This window comes from Macrobrachium nipponense, chromosome 5 (genome assembly GCF_015104395.2).
Source record: "Macrobrachium nipponense isolate FS-2020 chromosome 5, ASM1510439v2, whole genome shotgun sequence".
NCBI lineage: Eukaryota > Metazoa > Arthropoda > Malacostraca > Decapoda > Palaemonidae > Macrobrachium > Macrobrachium nipponense.
The window spans coordinates 99,619,883-99,638,203 of record NC_061107.1 but is presented as its reverse complement, the minus strand read 5'-3'; the positions used below and the strand labels follow the sequence as shown (position 1 = coordinate 99,638,203).

General features: G+C 39.4%; 1 protein-coding gene across 5 annotated transcripts in view; it reads left to right on the top strand.

The window, feature by feature from the left end:
• LOC135215547 (extracellular sulfatase Sulf-1-like) overlaps positions 1 to 18,321 on the top strand; it is a 561,353-nt gene that overhangs the window by 393,625 nt on the left and 149,407 nt on the right. The window lies entirely within an intron of this gene.

Genomic DNA, 18,321 nt, shown 5'->3' with positions numbered 1-18,321 from the left:
GTTCGCCAGCTACTGGATTTCTCCTTCGGATTTGCAATCACTTGCTCCACCTTGCACCTCGAGTTGCTGGACCTCCTGTTTTGGTTATGTTCGCATGCCTTTAGTCAGTTTAAAAACCCCCTCTTGGATATCGAATCCTGGTTTATGCATTCTTTATGCATGCCTTTAGTCAGTTTAAAAACCCCTCTTGGATATCGCATCCTGGTTTTATGCATTCTTTATGATACAAATATATCGAATAAAGAGACGGATAAAAGAGACACATGGAGAGTTTTAGTACAAAAGCTCACGACCTCCTTTAACTCAGTCCTGGCAAAAAGAGAAAGGAAAAAATTCCGAGATCCCGTCTAAGGAAGTAAGGAACTCGCCTGTTGAGAGTAAATTATTGGGATCGGGGAAAACAGCTGGACGGAAAGAATTCCGCAGTTCGGCGTCAGATGAAAAGAAGCAGTCTCCGAGCAGATATGGATGGGAATAGATAGCAGATCTCAGCAGTGTAGATTTGGGAAGTGGTGGCCTGTCAGAGCTACTCGTCTTCTCTCCGAAAGCCCACCAGAGCAATGGCCACAATATCATCGGTATAGGAATTGACCAAAAGGCTTCATGCTCTGCCGAAAATGAGACAGTAAAGAAATACTATTGCCTGGGTCTTGTTCCCATCAAGAAATAGCAAAATATAGACTGATTGGTTAATTTGATTCTCTGAAGAGGCTTCATATCAACTAGAAAAAATTACTCAAATCAGGATACGATATCCTAAAGGGTTTTTTTAAACTGACTAAAGGCATGCATAAAGAATGCATAAACCAGGATGCGATATCCGAGAGGGGTTTTTTAAACTGACTAAAGGCATGCATAAAGAATGCATAAAACCAGGAATGCGACTATAAAGATTAACTATGGATTCATACAAGTAGACTCAACCAAATGATTGACTAGTTGGAGGGAACTCAAAACTTCCAATGGTGACAAAAGTAGATGTCGTTGTCAAGTACAATTTTAAGTAATGGATTGCGACACCAGGTACAGATGTTGGAAGAAATGATGCCTTTGAGTCACTGAAGTTGACTAAATTAAATTTTGCTTCGTGAACATTTTTACCAGTTAGATATAGCATGGTATTAGCACCTTGGCCTTGTTCACTTAAATCCTTTTACAGCTACTAAAAGTTTACATTTCAATTCAAGTACAGTGACGCGAAGGGAAGACATAAAAGATTGAAAAGCACAGAAACAACATTCTCTCTCTCTCTCTCTCTCTCTCTCTCTCTCTCTCTCTCTCTCTCTCTATGCCAATTATGCCTAGTAAAAACCCAGACTTGCTCGAACCATATATCCACCAAACTTAATCACAGTCTGTACCGTGGTTTTACCATACATCTTCCAGCTTGAAATGGAATAAGAAAGCTGGGAAGGTAAAGGCCGTGCATAAATAATATATAATAATATACCCCATACCAGCAAGGAAATAAATTAGCATACCGAATGGGTATGTGGATCGGTCACTGGTGACTTCCTTAACGGAATGAGTGGCAGGGGAACACATGATGACGAAAAAGAAAGTAACGATTTCATTACAAAGGAATCACTGATTTCATAATGAAATGTGTGAGCACCCAATTTTGCTGTCTTGCAGAGTGTCATTCAGTGCTACGTGTCATTGTATAAATGGATGATTAAAAAAAAAAGAAACATATTTTGAAGCAACATGATACACCGTAAGTTCATCAGCTGGATGTTGCTGTTACTGGATTAAAATAAACGGGCCGTAAGTCAGTGTAGCCAATTGGTATGTGTTTACCCTCCAATCTGGGTATAAGACTTACACAAAACCTTGGAAACGTAAAATTAGCGTATCTATTTGTAGTATATATACGTATTATAGCAATTTTATCATTATTGCATTACTATGACAACTATAATCCATGGAAACAGTTGTAAATGCATCGGCGTATGTGACTATTTGATGCCATCTGCAGATACCCAAAGCACAATATGGTCCCTCTGAAAATAAAAAATGAAATCCTCCTCCTCCAGAAAACCCATTCTCTCTCTCTCTCTCTCTCTCTCTCTCTCTCTCTCTCTCTCTCTCTCTCTCTCTCTCTCTAAAAAAGAAAAAAAAATTGAAAGAAATCCTCCTCCGCCAGCAAACCCATTCTCTCTCTCTCTCTCTCTCTCTCTCTCTCTCTCCCTGCCAACCGCGCAGACGCACGCTTCCAGGGCACTGACCTATGTTTGTTTGTTATCGTGTCTGTATGTCAGTGTACAGGTCATTTCAAACTTTCATCGCTCGATTTCAAGGAAATTTTGCCTTGAAATGTATTGGTCAGAGAAAGAGTTGGTAACATTTTGAAATGGATACGGATGAAATGCAAGAGTTTATCAACTTTGCAATATCTAAAAATTTTTGTCAGTTTTGATAAGATATATATCGTCCATTGAAAGCTTGAACGAGTTGAATTAGTGTGCAGCCATAAATTCAAAGAATGTATTATTACACGTTTACTCTCTAAATCTCTATTATTCTTTACAACTACAATGGGACATGGTTCGCTCTATCGTCACATGTACTGCTATTAAGCACATGAAATCATAATTTGTTCTTCAGTATATATAATCACTCCTCTAACCAGTGGATTTGTCTACCTCGATGCAATTCAATCATCGCAAACTAACCTTGAAGGAGAAATTGAGTAGATTTTTGGATTCCTTTCCTAATGAACCGCATTGTAATGTTTGTCAATTTACCAGTTCTCCCGACGGCGTCATTCAAACTCGATTTGGGAAGTCATTCAAACTCGATTTGGGAAATCAAATCAAAATCTGAAGTCAGAACTGACATCATGACTTCCAGTGACCAGTTCAAATTGTGATTGATTTAATTATGGGTTTAATTGTTGATTTAATCATTCAGGTATGGAAAGGTTTTCCTTTTAGGTATTTTCCTCTCTTCTCTCCTCTCCCTTTCCTTTACGGTATTTCTCTCTCTCTCCCGGACTCTCTCTCATTCTTCCGCTCCGTCTCTCTCCTATCTCAATCGTCTCTCTCTCTCTCTCGCTCTCACTCAACCCTCTCTTCCCTTCTCTCCGCTTCGCGTCTCCTCGTCTCTCTCTCTCCTCCCCTCATACTCTCTCTTCTAGAGCAGCTAACAAACAGAAAACTTCTCATCAGTTTAGTAGTCGTTAAGAAAGTCTTCACCGGTGTTCTTAACATTTTCGCCTCATCTACGTTCTCATCAGTATTCTGTCTTCGCCAGATAAATTGCTGCCAAGTATGTTCTCTTCACCTTGTGTTTTCTTCCTTCACTTCACACGATTTGTTGCAAGTTATCTTTTCATGCAGTATTTGTGTATGTCTACGAAGAAGCAAAACGAAAAAGTAGTTTTTTTTTTTCTCTCTCTCTCCTTCAGACGTTTCATGTTAAACCGTTAAAGTTGAATTTATCACTTGATTGTTGATTGAGGCTTTTGTAACTTGAGTGATAGTAACTATATACACATTATTGTTATGGCCCTCTGACTTCTAACAGATCGGTTATAAATGAACTGAAACTCTATAAACTAGAAATTCTATAACCTAGGTATCAACAGGACAGTGTACCGTGGTACAGAACATGGAATTGCTCAGATGAATTAATATAGAAGCCATTAAATTCACCCACTCATTTTCTTGAGTCTTTAAATCCCTTTGTTTCAATTCGGAAGTGAATCTTGAAATCCCTCTATTCAGATTTGCTCTTATCACTCCGCTATATGTGTAGTGTTGTATATAGTTAACGTAATTTGCGTTATGAGGTGGCGCAGTCCAACGTTGTTCTGATATTCACCTTGAAAGACTTTCATGGTCACCACCATTTGAACCAGGACTGGTACTGCCTGGAACAGCGACTAAAAATGGCAAGAATTTACATTTCGACACCATTTACAAATAAATGTTTTATATTCTTCATTTTCAGAGGGTTTGTTATATCCTCTGGTGAGTTGAAAGCAATTTTCACCTTTAATGTCTGTAATTTAGACCATTTTTTTTACGCAGTTTAACTTCCAACTAAGAGTAACATCATAATTTTGGACCAAAAACAAGTGAAAACCGCAGGCGCATGCTCCGTTATGAGTGTGTAATTTAACATGTATTCCCCTCCACCCACTGCCTCACCAAAAAAGAAAAAGTAAAGGAATCTGAGGTTTTGTGGTTGGGCGGGGGTGGCGCTGCTGGTAGGACGCGGTTTCTGGAGGTATCGAAAATAGAGCAAGAAGACGTCAAGGTTTCTGGGGGAAGCCTCAATCAACGTCGCAGGGTGGTAATCAATCACGAGATTTCTTTTACTATTATTTTCTTCTTCTTTTTTTTTTCATTTGAACTGCAGGATCGTGTGGGATGGCGGAGGTCTGTAATTTACCAGATTTTCAAGGATGTCGCTCAATCACCTTCCACCTCACCTCACCTCACCTTCCCCCCAGCCCGCCTTGTTACCGGTTCCTGCGACGTCCAAGCTAATGCCAAATATTATGGGAGTCATAGCGATTGTACGGAATGATTCTGATCGGGCCTTCTTTTGCGCTGGTGGTCATGATTGATCGCTTTGAGATGGATGGACTATGGTGCCTTTGTTCAACCCTCGATTGGCGGTTCGTGCGTCCAGAGCGAGTCTAATTGTCTCTGGTTGGGATGGAGTGTCAAAAACTGTCCGTTGGTTTATGTAAATCAGGACGTCTGAGAACAGCGGGTTTACGTCGAGGAAGTCGTCGAGTGAATGAGAATTCCGGGGATGAGTCGAGATGAAAGCCTCTCAGGATTGAGTCCTCTGGCGGTAGCGCCTTTTCTTTTTTGTATAGTCTTACTTCTAGGAATAGAATGGGCGTAAGGCCTCCCTCGCATTTGAGTGTCAGTAACACCGCAGTTCTAGACATCTTGATCTAATGATAAGTTGCCCCCCCAAAAAAAAAAAGTTAAGTATATCTTAGTTTTACCAGACCACTGAGCTGATTAACAGCTCTCATAGGGCTGGCCCGAAGGATAAGATATTATTACGTGGCTAGAAACCAATTGGTTACCTAGCAACGGGACCTACAGCTTATTGTGGGATCCGAACCACATTATATCGAGAAATGAATTTCTATCACCAGAAATAAATTCCTCTGGTTCCACGTTGGCCGAGCCGAGAATCGAACTTCGGACCACCGGATTGGTAGCCGAGTGCAAAATCCACTCGTCCAAAGAGGAACTGATGAGTTGCCAAGCGTCGTTTTCTTATGACGCCACTTTTCACAAATGGCTGATCCCAGCATATTTTAGCGGTAATTATAACAACCCCTCTCTCGACTGTAAATCTTGCACTTCTCGTTCATTTCACCCGCTATCTCATAAATTGTGTAGCTTTGTATTTATCTCTTGACCTGAGGTTCCTCAAAAGTTTTAACCGATTTTTAGTTTTCTGTAAAGAACTATTTACGTTGATGGCTTTGTCTGTCCGCCCTCGGATCTTAAAAACTGCTGAGGTTAGAGGGCTGCAAATTGGTTTGTTGATCATCCACCCTCCAATCATCAAAAATACCAAATAGCAGTCCTTTAGCCTCAGTAGTTTTGGTTTAATTTGAGGTTAAAAGTAGCCGTGGATCGTGCGCCTGGCACCTCTATAGCCAATAACAGGCCACCACCGGACCTTGGCTGAAAGCTTCATGGGCCGCGGCTGAAAGTTTCATGAACCGTAGCTGAAAGTTTCATACAACATTATAAGCTGTACAGAAAACTCGACTACGCCGAAGAAACTTCAGTGTATTTTTTACCTGCTTTATTTCACTCCTCACCGGAACTCTGTATTTTTTTGACCGAACATCTTTTAGCTGGCTTTACAAGTCTCTTGGCACTTGACTCGGCTTGTTTATTTCTCTTGATGTCTCCTAACATTCTTAACCCTCGATTTTGACACGACATTTCTCGTGTGTCTCTTGGCTTTGTGTCTAAAGTAAACAGTCTCAACCAAACATGTTTCTTTCCGGAAACCAGATACCTCTCTTGATACTTAACCTCCAGTCTCTCGTGCTCTCGACAGTCATTACTTTGCTGAGTAGCTTCTAGAGATACTCAAAACTTTTTGTATGTTTCCCTTGGACAACCCCGGCCCCCCTCTCCTCTTCTTACCAATCCCCATCCCACTGCAAGCACACAAACTCCTTTTTTTCACTTTATAATCTTGTGTACCGTGTGTTGAGATATTAGACTTAAGTCTCTTGAGTACGTTCCGGCGTTTCACAGAAATATTAGGTTATTGTTTTTCTGATAACTCTGTACCTAAGTAGCAAGGATAGTGGTTCATATTCTAAAAGCAATAATACCTCTTACCACTGCAACTACTGGTGCATTGTTGCCGATGAGGTTTGCTGCTGAAGAAACAAAGAAATAAATAATCTATTTCTAACAACCCCGTTTTCCGCTGTAATAAACAGAGGTGTTTTTCCAGCCTTGAGCTCACTTTCGAAGCTTCCAATTAAGAGGTCTGGATCCTGCTCAAATGGACTTTTGTCTCTCGGGGTGTAACTGCGCATTCCAAAGGCACAATTAGGTATATGCTAATTTACAGGACTTACACGCACTAAGACATGGCAGAGCTTCAGAGTTTTGGAGGGAACAGTAAAACTTACTCACGCGCTAGGAGAGAGAGAGAGAGAGAGAGAGAGAGAGAGAGAGAGAGAGAGAGAGAGAGAGAGAGAGAGAGAGAATTTAAATTTTGGTGTGTGCACTGCAGAGAAGATAACACACATTATAAGTAGATTTTTTGTGATATGGCCATCTATGGTTCAGCGAGAAGCTTGAACTGGACCGATCAGGAGTGAACCGTTCTGATACGTCCAAGATGAATGTTACAAAATATTTAACATTAAATTTGCCTTGTGGTCACCTTTTTTCGGTTGAAGAAGTTATCCTTAACACAGATAGCTGAGGTTTACGCACCTCAAAAGCGGAAAAGCGGACGCTATTGGTGTTATTGTTTTATTTATTGTTTTCTTCTCCTGAAGGATTTTTCAATATTAATTCCTCATCACATTAGTAAGAGATGGGACGGCTAATGAACACAGGGCCTACAAGTGCTTCTTACGTGGCACCCAGTGGGTTTTGATAGTTTTTTTTTTCTTTTGCAGCATCCCTCCCTCTGCCCTTTACTTTTGATTCTCACCCTTTGACCAGGACGGCCAGACAAATTGCAGTTGCTGAGAGAATCAGTCGAGAATTATGAGTAGGAAGTGGTGCTCTTTTCATTAGGAGAACCTGTCAAGAGATTGTAAAGCAAGTTGGATTTATAGATTTTCAGATTGTCGCCGGCGTAGAACAAAGGATTGTTTAACAAATAGAGGCAGAGTAACAACAATATTTCCTCGGTTACATAAAGTATATAATTAACTGAAAAGTATTGCTAAATGTATAGCATCAATAAAACCAGACGTGTAAACAAAGCAGTCAAGTTTTTAAAGAAGAAAAAGTTTTCTTCGTGAAAAAATGGACCATTCGTAATTATTTAAAAGAACACGAGCGTAAACGGAGAGGAAAATGAATAGTCTCTGTAGAGACTTGCTTTTAGATAAAGGTTTGTTATTCTCTTGAGATGACAGGGGTATCTTATGTCATGTGTCATGGCGTCGACAGTATACTAGTTATTGTTATATAATAATAATGGCCAGTTCAAGGTGCTGCATAACATGAAGGTTTCGACGGCTCTCTCTCTCTCTCTCTCTCTCTCTCTCTCAAAATTTGTATACATGGGGACGTGGAGTAAATTAAGCAGTCAGCGAACGATGTACACGCCTTGAGGAAGGAAAACCGTTGTCATTACTCTTGCAGTCGAATTCTCCTCTCGACAGCGAAACAAATAAAGTCGAAATTAGGCAGCGGCGTCGCCTTGCGGTAATGTCTTACCGCATCGATGGCGGCGCAACGGAATCCGCTCCTAATTTGAAAGTCGTAAAGCGGCCACACTTTGCATCGGCCGCCGCAATAAGAAGGAGGATCTCCTTCCCTAATAATGAAACGGCTGCGGCAATTGGCACCCAGGGTGGGTTTTTCTCGACCTCCAAACCGGCGCCATAAAATAAACTCCATTACACGGACGCGATTTGTTCAAAAATAGCACTACAGTCTGCTCTTGAAACAAGGCATTTTGGCAGTTTTATGACTTGAGATGAAAAAAACAAACGAATAAAAACTGGCTGTTCATTTCGGTTTTACGATGCAGATCAAGCCACTGAATCCTGCGCGTTACTTGAAGGAACTGGAAACAAAGGAAGGATGTGACGAATTGGGACAAGCTTCAGTAAACTGTGCAAATAAGATTTTGAAATATATATAGATGTTATTTGGAATTATAGATAAATGGGACGAAACGAAGAAAGAAAAATACTTGACTATGTAACTGGAGAAGAAAAGATGAAGATAAACGTTATTAGAGGAAATTCAGAGACGCAAATCGAGACAATTACATCGTCGCCGACAGTGACTTTTATGCACTTGGTGTAATTTGTAGATCACAAGAAACCTTGCCAAGGACACCGTAATCACTACCAAGCGTTTGTAGAGCAAAATTGGTCGTTCTCTGCACTCGTTCGTAAAAAACGTTGTCAGTAGTCTGCCATCTCGAGTCAGAAAGGTCTAAGATTTATACCAAAGCTGGATGATACCCTGCCTTTCGCATATTCTTTCCGTAGATACAGAGACAAATATTACGGCAATAGATTGCCTTTGTGCAGCCTACACCCGGGGGAAAAACATCGAAGAAAATTGTGGGTCATACACGGAGACACCAATAGCTATTCCCCCACCCTAACATCCTTTGAAGGATGGAAGGATATGTCATTGAAAAACGGAAGCATGTAGGTAATTCCAAAGCTTAGCAGTTGAAATATCATGATTTCCACATTGTGAATGCAAGCGGTGGTAGCCTCAGGAGTTGATTATACGTTTATCACCAGGGATTCTTTCAGCGCTGCGCGTTTTACGAAACTTCTCACAAGGCTTATCTATATCCTTATTCAAGGACAGGCTTCCAAGTTCTCTGGTATTTCTTGGAATTATTGTTCTCCCTCCCTTGGGGATACTCGGTCTATAAGTGAACAGATGAACCACTTCGTTTTGATGTTGTTTAATGTCCCAACTGAACGGAGGAGAGATTACTGATAAAATGAGCATCATTATTTGAAACTTTTGAGAAAGGAGGATGGCCGAAATACTTCTATACGGATGATAGTGCATGCAAGGTACGTTAATGGCGCAGTGTGTGTGTATGTGTGTGAAGGAGAGTTGACGAGCTTGTAATGAGTCTAGAGCATTGAATGTAAACATAATAGGCAAAGTGGCTGAGGCTATGAAGGTTTTTGCATTGGTGGTTCATTTTGATTTAGCCATGAAAGGTTGAACATGGCTGCGACTGTTTCCGAGATTTCATTAGAAAACGTCTCCCATGTATACCAGTAAGCAGTTTTCTTTTTATATTCAAGCCTGTCGTAAGTGGAAAGAAGAATTATGAAAGAAATTACTGTCTTCAGTCTGCGCAATTGACTTAGTAAAGACCAGGACCATTCAGGATGCATGTTTATTCACTTTTCAGTCATGTCACCAGAGTGGAACATGGTCGAAAGACAGTCATTTCCAAGGACATGGCCCAGTTCGTGAAATGATTCACGAAAATGCCCCGCAGTAAAAGCATGTCGTAACATCAACAATGTCCCGACCTTAACAGTTTAATGAAGAGTTTCGGCAATCCGACGAAAGTTGCCAAATACTGCATTCCCCGAGGCTTTGCTCCTAGAGGACACAGTTGATGGGTTTCTTGGTCTCATGGAGGTTCCTAGTAAGGCTTACAGAATAATCAGTTGGTGTGACAATGCTACTAAAGGAAAGATGGAGTTATTTCATCTAAGTTAGTAGTAAAGTATATCATAATGTGGTGATTATTTGTATATATAAATATATATATATATATATATATATATATATATATATATATATATATATATATATATATATATATATGGATACATATGTGTATATCTACATATATATTTAGATTTCAAGTTATTCTAACTCCTCCCGTGTACAAACAGAAGACAAAGACAGCACATTCCCCGCCATACTGTACTTAACGAACGTCAGCACTTCACAATTTACACAATCTGCTACATAAGAAAGAGATAAAGTTAGTTTTAATCATTTCAGTGAATGTTCTCTTGAGCAGTAATACTACGAAATTATTGTTCAGTTATCACGTCTCTTCAAATCTCCATTCTGCTTCAGCCCTTGCTCTGACTTTCTTTTTTTTTCTTTTGGCTTATTGAAGAGTTTTGAGATTGATGATAACTTGACCTGACACAATAAACTAAACGTTGGGATATACCCCTCGAACGAGTTGGTTGGTGCTGTATGGCAACTGCAAAAAAAAAATAACAAAAAAATATATGTTAAAATGTGCGTTTTTTCGTTTATTTTATTTTATTTTTTTTCCTTATTGCAGTTTTGAGACATGATAATTTGACCTGATGTAACAAACTCAATATTGAGATATGTCCCTCGAACGAGTTGGTTGGTGCTGTATGGCAACTGCAAAAAAAATTAAACCAAAATTATATATTTTTAAATGTGTTTTTTTTTCGTTTGTTTTATTATACGTTATTTTATTTTTGCTTATTGCAGTTTTGAGACATGATAACTTGACCTGATGCAATAAACAAAACGTTGAGATATATTCCTCGAACTAGATGGTTGTTGCTGTATGGCAACTGCGAAAAAAAAATAGTGAAACAAAAATATAAATGCTGTATGATGTGCGGCTTTTTTTTTTAGTACAAAGCGAAAAAAAAAGGTTTAGAAAGAGAACATTATTTTCTTTGGCAATTAGCCAGTCACTGAGATAACATCCCAAATATGTAACCTCCAGACGAAGGTAATTACAACAAAAGGATGTGGGAAATGTAAAGCGCCAAGCTTCAATCTTTCAGCGCTGCTTTCGTCATCGGAACAGGTGTTGAAGGAGACCGTTTGTTTATGCTGGGTTGGGCGTTTCAACAGGTTGGAGCCTGTGTTTGTGTTATTAAGAGTTTCGAATCCCCTTTCTTCGCACCAATCTGTTTTGATAGGTTTTTTGTTGGGATGAAAATAGTCCGGCAGGGTCAGCGCTCCTCCTTTGTTACCTCCTTAGGGTCTTCTCCTGTCTCGTTGAGTTGCATTGCCATTTGGTCGGTCACGACTCACGAGGACCCTTCAGTGGGTTGGCTTTGCTGTCCTCTTCTTGCATTTGGCAAATAATGTTTTCTGTAGCCGTAAAAAAGATTTGATGAAAAGTCGTCGAAACACCTCCTGCCACAAGAAAATGCTAGGCAAGATATGCATTCGAAGATTATTTTGACCATGTGATCATAGTTATTTCCGCACCAGTTAGCAGTGAATGTTAGTTTTTTATATTTTATCTTTTACACTATCTCTATCACTGCTCCTATTACCACGTCTGCATATCTGAGGAACGGAGGGACATATAGTGATGATTCTGGGCGAAAACTTTCATTTGAGGAGCCTCTCCTGGAAATCTTTGAAAAATTCGACAATTTCTTCGTAATTTAAGGGTTCAACCATTAAACTGAGGTTTAAACAATGAAATCGGACAAGGCCACTCCGTAGATTCAAAACTAAATCCCCGTAAGAAGGGAGGGAGTTGGTGTGGGTATAGCTCTGTCAGTGCCCCTCATGCGGTGCACTGTAGGCATTACTTAAAGTTCGTTGCAGCGTGCTTTCGCACCCCTAGCTGCAACCCCTTTCGTTCCTTTTACTGTACATCCTTTTCATATTCTCTCTCTTCCATCTGACTTTCCACCCTCTCCTAACAATTGATTCATAGTGCAACTGCTTCGAGCTTTTCCTCCTGTTACACTTTTCAAACCTTTTACTGTCAATTTCCGTTTCATTGCTGAGTGACCTCAATGGTCCCAGTGCTTGGCCTTTGGCCTAAATTCTGTATTCACTTCAAAGTCCATATGAATGATAATTATCTCCATCCACAAAGTCTGAGTAGTCTTATCTCAGCAGATAAGGTTTCTTGCACATCCCTGCAAGAAACCGGCTTTGATGGAATAAAAAAAAAAAAAAGTTTGCGCTGTGGCGTCCGCATCGGGGGAGGTATGCTCTTAAGCTGAAAATTTTCCAGTTATATGTGTATTTAAACAAAAGTGGTCCTATAGGGCCCCCTTGTGGTAGGCTCGAACCCAGTCACCAGTAGTTACTACATGCTCGTGACTTCCTTATCTGCCTCTTATCCTTTTACGTATTACGTATTATTATTATTGTTTTTTTTTTTTTTTTTTTTTTTTTTGCTCTATGACAGTTCTCCAATTCGACTGGGTGGTATTTATAGTGTGGGGTTCCAGGTTGCATCCTGCCTCCTTAGGAATCCATCACTCTTCTTACTATGTGCGCCGTTTCTAGGATCACACTCTTCTGCATGAGTCCTGGAGCTACTTCAGCCTCTAGTTCTTCCAGATTCCTTTTCAGGGATCTTGGGATCGTGTCTAGTGTTCCTATGATTATGGGTACAATTTCCACTGGCATATCCCATACCCTTCTTATTTCTATTTTCAGGTCTTGGTACTTATCCATTTTTTTCCCTTTCTTTCTCTTCAACTCTGGTGTCCCATGGTATTGCGACATCAATGAGTGATACTTTCTTCTTGATTTTGTCAATCAACGTTCACGTCTGGTCCATTTCTGATACCGTAGTCCCAGAGGATCTTTGCCTGATCGTTTACTATCACTCCTTCAGGTTGGTGCTCGTACCACTTATTACTGAAAGGTAGCTGGTGTTTCTTGCACAAGCTCCAGTGGAGGGCTTTTGCTACTGAATCATGCCTCTTTTTGTACTGGTCATTATTATTATTATTATTATTATTATTATTATTATTATTATTATTATTATTATTATTATTATTATTATTATTATTATTATTTCGATGATTTAATATTTTTGTACCTGTTTCCTTCCCTAAGGTGTTTTAACGTATTTGTGTAATATCAAGCAATTTTCTAAATGGCTTTTGTAAAATAAGGAAAAATGCCTGCTATCCTGTGCATAGCTAATCATAATGTATGGTATATCCATTCAGTTTTATTACGTCACAGACGCGCGTGCACACACACACACGCACACACATATATATACATAGGTAATGTTAAGTCACGTTAGATCTACATCGATTTTATCAGGTACACAAGATTAATTTAACTATCAAAGGAACTCGAACCACTTCGGAAGAAGAACCGGAGATTAACTAGATATCTGTTGGTCTAATCGTGGATTGGGCAGGACCATCTTTCGCCGTCCGAGAGAGAGAGAGAGAGAGAGAGAGAGAGAGAGAGAGAGGATTTGGGTGAGGGATGTGAGACTTCTAATCGTCGTTCCTGGGGGGTTTGACGTCGGGCGCGCCTGAGCCCGAAGATTTCTTCTCGCAGTCTTGACGTGACGTCAGTGTGTCGCGGCTGGATGCTTTTCTCAGGAGGTGATCTCATCCTCGGGGCCCGGATGGCCAGCTAGCTTCTAGTCCAAATTTCGATTGGGCGGGAGTTTTCACCTCTGCTTGGAACGCTTTGTATTTGTAGTTGAAGTGTGTTTTGCATTCTTACGCAGCATACATACTATAAGGGTTTAATGAAGCGAAATGAATAACGTTCTTAGAGTAATAGAAGACTGGCGATATATTTTTGGCACCATCCTTTATTCTACCTGATGACATAAGCACACTCGCACCTATATGTTAAAATTTAGATAGTTATAGTGAATATAATAAGTTAACTTATAAACAGCTTATTAATATTCATATGAAACTATGATAAGATTAAGTGTGCATACATACTTATGATGTACAAAATACGTAAGCATAAAGGCAGTTTGTTAGATTATAAACAGTTGTATATTGATGCTAACAAACTGTATATATGGTTACGTTTTTATACAGCATGCATATTTATGTACGAACATACTCGTATTTAGGTACAAGCCTGTTTATGTCATCAGGCGGAATATACGTCGGTAGCAAAGATATGTATGTTTTGGTTCAAGAGTTCCTGTTGTCAGTGTTGTTCAACGACCTTCCCGAGATAAAAACAGCATCTTGTTTCATTTCAAAGGACGATGCTGTTCACCATATCTAAAAGAGCATTGTCAGTTGTTTGTTCGCCTAGATAAAGTTGTCTTGTCTGAAGACCCCCTTTTTTTCTTTTTCTTTTTCTTTTTCTTTTTTTATACCTGGTGTGAGGGTCTGCAATAGCATCTTCATTGTTGCAGACTGGACTAGTGGGTATTACTTCTATGTCAGGCGTACTTCTTCCTTCAAGTAATTCATTCTTGAAGTAAGGCGAAGTTGCTGCAAGTATTTCATTTAAATGATAAAAGATTCTTCATGTAGTTAAGTTTGTTAAGGATGAATCAATAAATAACGAGGTTTACCTATAATTAATTTGATTCAGAAGTAGAATCAAGTAATGATTGATATTTTATTGAAGGAAAGTAAATAATGAGGTTATGGCGCAAGCTCTTTATTCATAAGAGTGTGAAGTTGTAGCAAATACTTCATGTAAGTAATAAGCACTTCACGGAAGTTCATATATTTAAGTATATTCAAGTGTGAAGTAATAACAGTGATGTCCATCAAGTCATTCAGTCAAAAAGTAAAATCATGTTATAATAAGGAAGCAAAGAAAGAAATAATTTCCTTGAATTTGTTAAGATAATTAATTTATTTAAAAAAAAAAATAGAGGATTTGTCTGACTGTTATTCTCTTCAGCAAGATGCTGAGCCTTGGCAAGGGGACAGGGGGCAAAAAAAAATTTGAGGAGAACTTTTCAGAAATATCATGATTTTTTTTATCGCGTGAAAGTGCTGTTAGAGATCTTTCCCAGGTTCTGAAAATTTTCTTAATCTGTTATTGCACTTCTACAAGTTGGTACTATTGTTAACAATGCTCTGCAGATTATGACACCTTTGAAAATTTCAAAGATCATGTCAGTACAAACCTTCTCTCTCTCTCTCTCTCTCTCTCTCTCTCTCTCTCCTCTCTCTCTCTCTCTCTCGTATATATATATATATAGTTATATATATATATATATATATATATATATATATATATATATATATATATATACATTTTTACTGTTTTGTTAGGCGTTGTTTACAAGTGTATTTGATTACATTGTAAAGGTATTTTGCAACTCGAAGATTGAACCTGTAGGTAACACAATCGTACTCACACAACTCGAATGTAAATACGATGTGTTGCAACAAGACTGGAATGTGAATTTATGACGTGAAATCAATACATCTCCAGCGTTGCTGTAGTGGAAATCATCTGTGACTGGTATGTGACCTTTGACCTGAGTTCGAAACTTAGGCAGGTCTGTGAGCACCACCCTTTAGATATCTCCTAATTTATGATGTGGCCATCTCGCGCATTCCGTGTGATTGCACCAGTGTGTGGCTGTTGGGAAAGGATGAATTTAGATATGATACACCAGCTTTCTCTCTCTCCTCTCTCTCTCTCTCTCTCTCTCTCTCTCTCTCTCTCTCTCTCAATGCCATATAACTTACAGTCAATAGATGAATCCCTCTCTCTAGTGTAGTGGTTAAGATGCACTGTAGTCATTACTTAAGGTTCTTTGCAGTGCCCCTCCGACCCTTAGCTGCAACCACTTTCATTCCTTTTTACTGTGCCTCCGTTCGTATTCTCTTTCTTTCTTCTTACTTTCAAGCGTCTCCTAATATTTGTAACAGTGCAACTGCGAGGTTTTCCGTTTGTTGCGCCCTTAAAACCTTTTAAATATTAATTATCTCCCCCCTACCCACACCCCACCCGCGAGCGCCTCAGTGGCGTGGTCGGTATGGTGTTGGCGTACCACCTCGGTGGGCGCGAGTTCGATTCTTGGGCATTCAATTGAGGTGTGAGAGATGTGTATTTCTGATGATGATAGAAGTTCTTCTCGACGTGGTTCAGAAGTCACGTAAAGCCGTTGGTCCCGTTGCTGAATAACCACTGGTTCCATGCAACGTAAAAACACCATACAAACAAACAAACCAATGGCCCCCATAGGTCCCATAGCTTTGTTCTTTCTTTGGCCTAAATTTTATATTCCATTCCATTCCTTCCTCCCTAAAAAGAGAGAAAGAGTTCGAATTCCCGGTGACGTTTGGCTACGAAGAATATATAAAGAAAAGTATCCTGGCAATGTGACGGTAATAACCTCTATGGAAGATATAAGCTCTCATCAAGTCATATTAAAGAAGCAAATTGTTTTTATTAACGTTGACGGTATCATGCTCCCATCGGCGTCCCTTCCATGAGAACACCGGTTTCGTTCATCCACTTTGGCATTTCCTCTCTCATTCTCTTATGGGTCGTTTGATTTATTCCTTTGCTTTTTAGGTCCTTCAAGGTGATGTTGGTTTAACTGGTGATGATGGGGTCGCATGCAAGAACTGAGGAATAGGTGAAGAATGGTTGTGTGATACAGTCATTACACACAAATTTGTCTATTTATTTTCTCTCTCTCTCTCTCTCTCTCTCTCTCTCTCTCTCTCTCTCTCTCTCGTATGGGGGTAGTTCTGTCAGTGTACCTCATGCGGTGCAATGTATGCATTATTTAAGGTTCTTTGCAGCGTCCCAGCGGCCCCAAGATAACGCCTTTCATTCCTATTACTGTACCTCCAGTCATATTCTCTTTTTCATTTGCTATCCACTCTCTCCTAACAGTTGTTTCATAGTGCAATTGCGAGATTTTCCTCCTTTATACCTTTCAGACCTCCCTACCATTAATTTCCTTTTCAGCGCCGAATTACCTCATAGGTCCCAGTGATTGGCCTTTGGCCAACATTTAATATTGTGTGTGCGTGTTTTCATGAACACTGACAGAGAGAGAGGAGAGAGAGAGAGAGAGAGAGAGAGAGAGAGAGAAACTGCACTGGGCGTTGTCTGACAATTTTGCCGGGATCTATTTTATCAGTTAAGCCAAGCCAACGGCCAGGGCGACAAGTAACGTCCATTTGTCACTTGTCATTATTTATCCTTCATTTTTAGCCTTGGCCGATGTTTCTTTCCCGTAGCTCTTCAAATTCATGGATGGCTGTTATATACCTTGTGGAATGAGGGTGAAAATAACGTCTCTCTCTCTCTCTCTCTCTCTCTCTCTCTCTAAAAGATTACGGATGTAATCCATTGTGGTATTTGTATCAGGATGCTTGTTCCGCCTCCGCTGTCCAGAGGCATTTGCTCGTCTGATCAGGAGACTTGTAAGGAACGCACCCGATAAACGTCTTGGGCAAGCTTGAGTGGAAGTGGAGTTGTTCTCACAGATGCTTTACGCGCATTAGAGAGAGAGAGAGAGAGAGAGAGAGAGATGAAGACGAAGACTGAAATTTTGTTTCCAAGCAGAACGTTTTTCTGAGGTTTTTTCCTCTTCGGGCAAAGCATTATAAATCTGCCGTAATCTTCGAAGAATCTGAAGTCACAAGTAATACGATATACGCATATATATATATATATATATATATATATATATATATATATATATATATATATATAGATATAGATATATATATATATATATATATATATATATATATATATATATATATATATACATATATATATATATATATATATATATATATATATATATATATATATATATATATAGTATGTATAACTGAATCACGAAAGTTTCGAAGGTGATAAATCCATAAATAAAGTATAAGCCACGAAGGAAAAATAAACAACGGAGGTCTGCAAGATCTTTCGACGTTCAACGTCCTTTACTCAGATAACTGTTTATTCTGCTGAGTAAGGGAACGTTGAACGTCAAAAGATTTTGCAGACACCCCGTTGTTTAATTTTTCCTTCGTGACATTTATACCTTTATTTATATGTATACTATGTATCTCCAGACATTAGATTTCCTATAATTTGATGTGAATGAGAGGCCATGTAACAGGTACGCAAATCGTTGAAAAACTGAAAAGGGATGAAGGCATCGACACGTACATGAAAACTGAAGGTCTATTTTTAGTCTTTTAATCATAAAATTTAAAATTTTAAAAATTGGTACTTTATTTTTACGATATCCTAGAATAAGTCTTAGACACCCCCCCCCCCCCCCACCCCCCCCCACCCCCCCCCCCCCCCCCCCCCCCCCCAACAACCACCTCCACCATGACTATCTAAGAAGGATCTAGATTTCCAGGTTCTTAGAATATCTTATCCTGTGAATCAGATGGGCAAAGATCGTCAGATAACAGTCCTCTTGCTG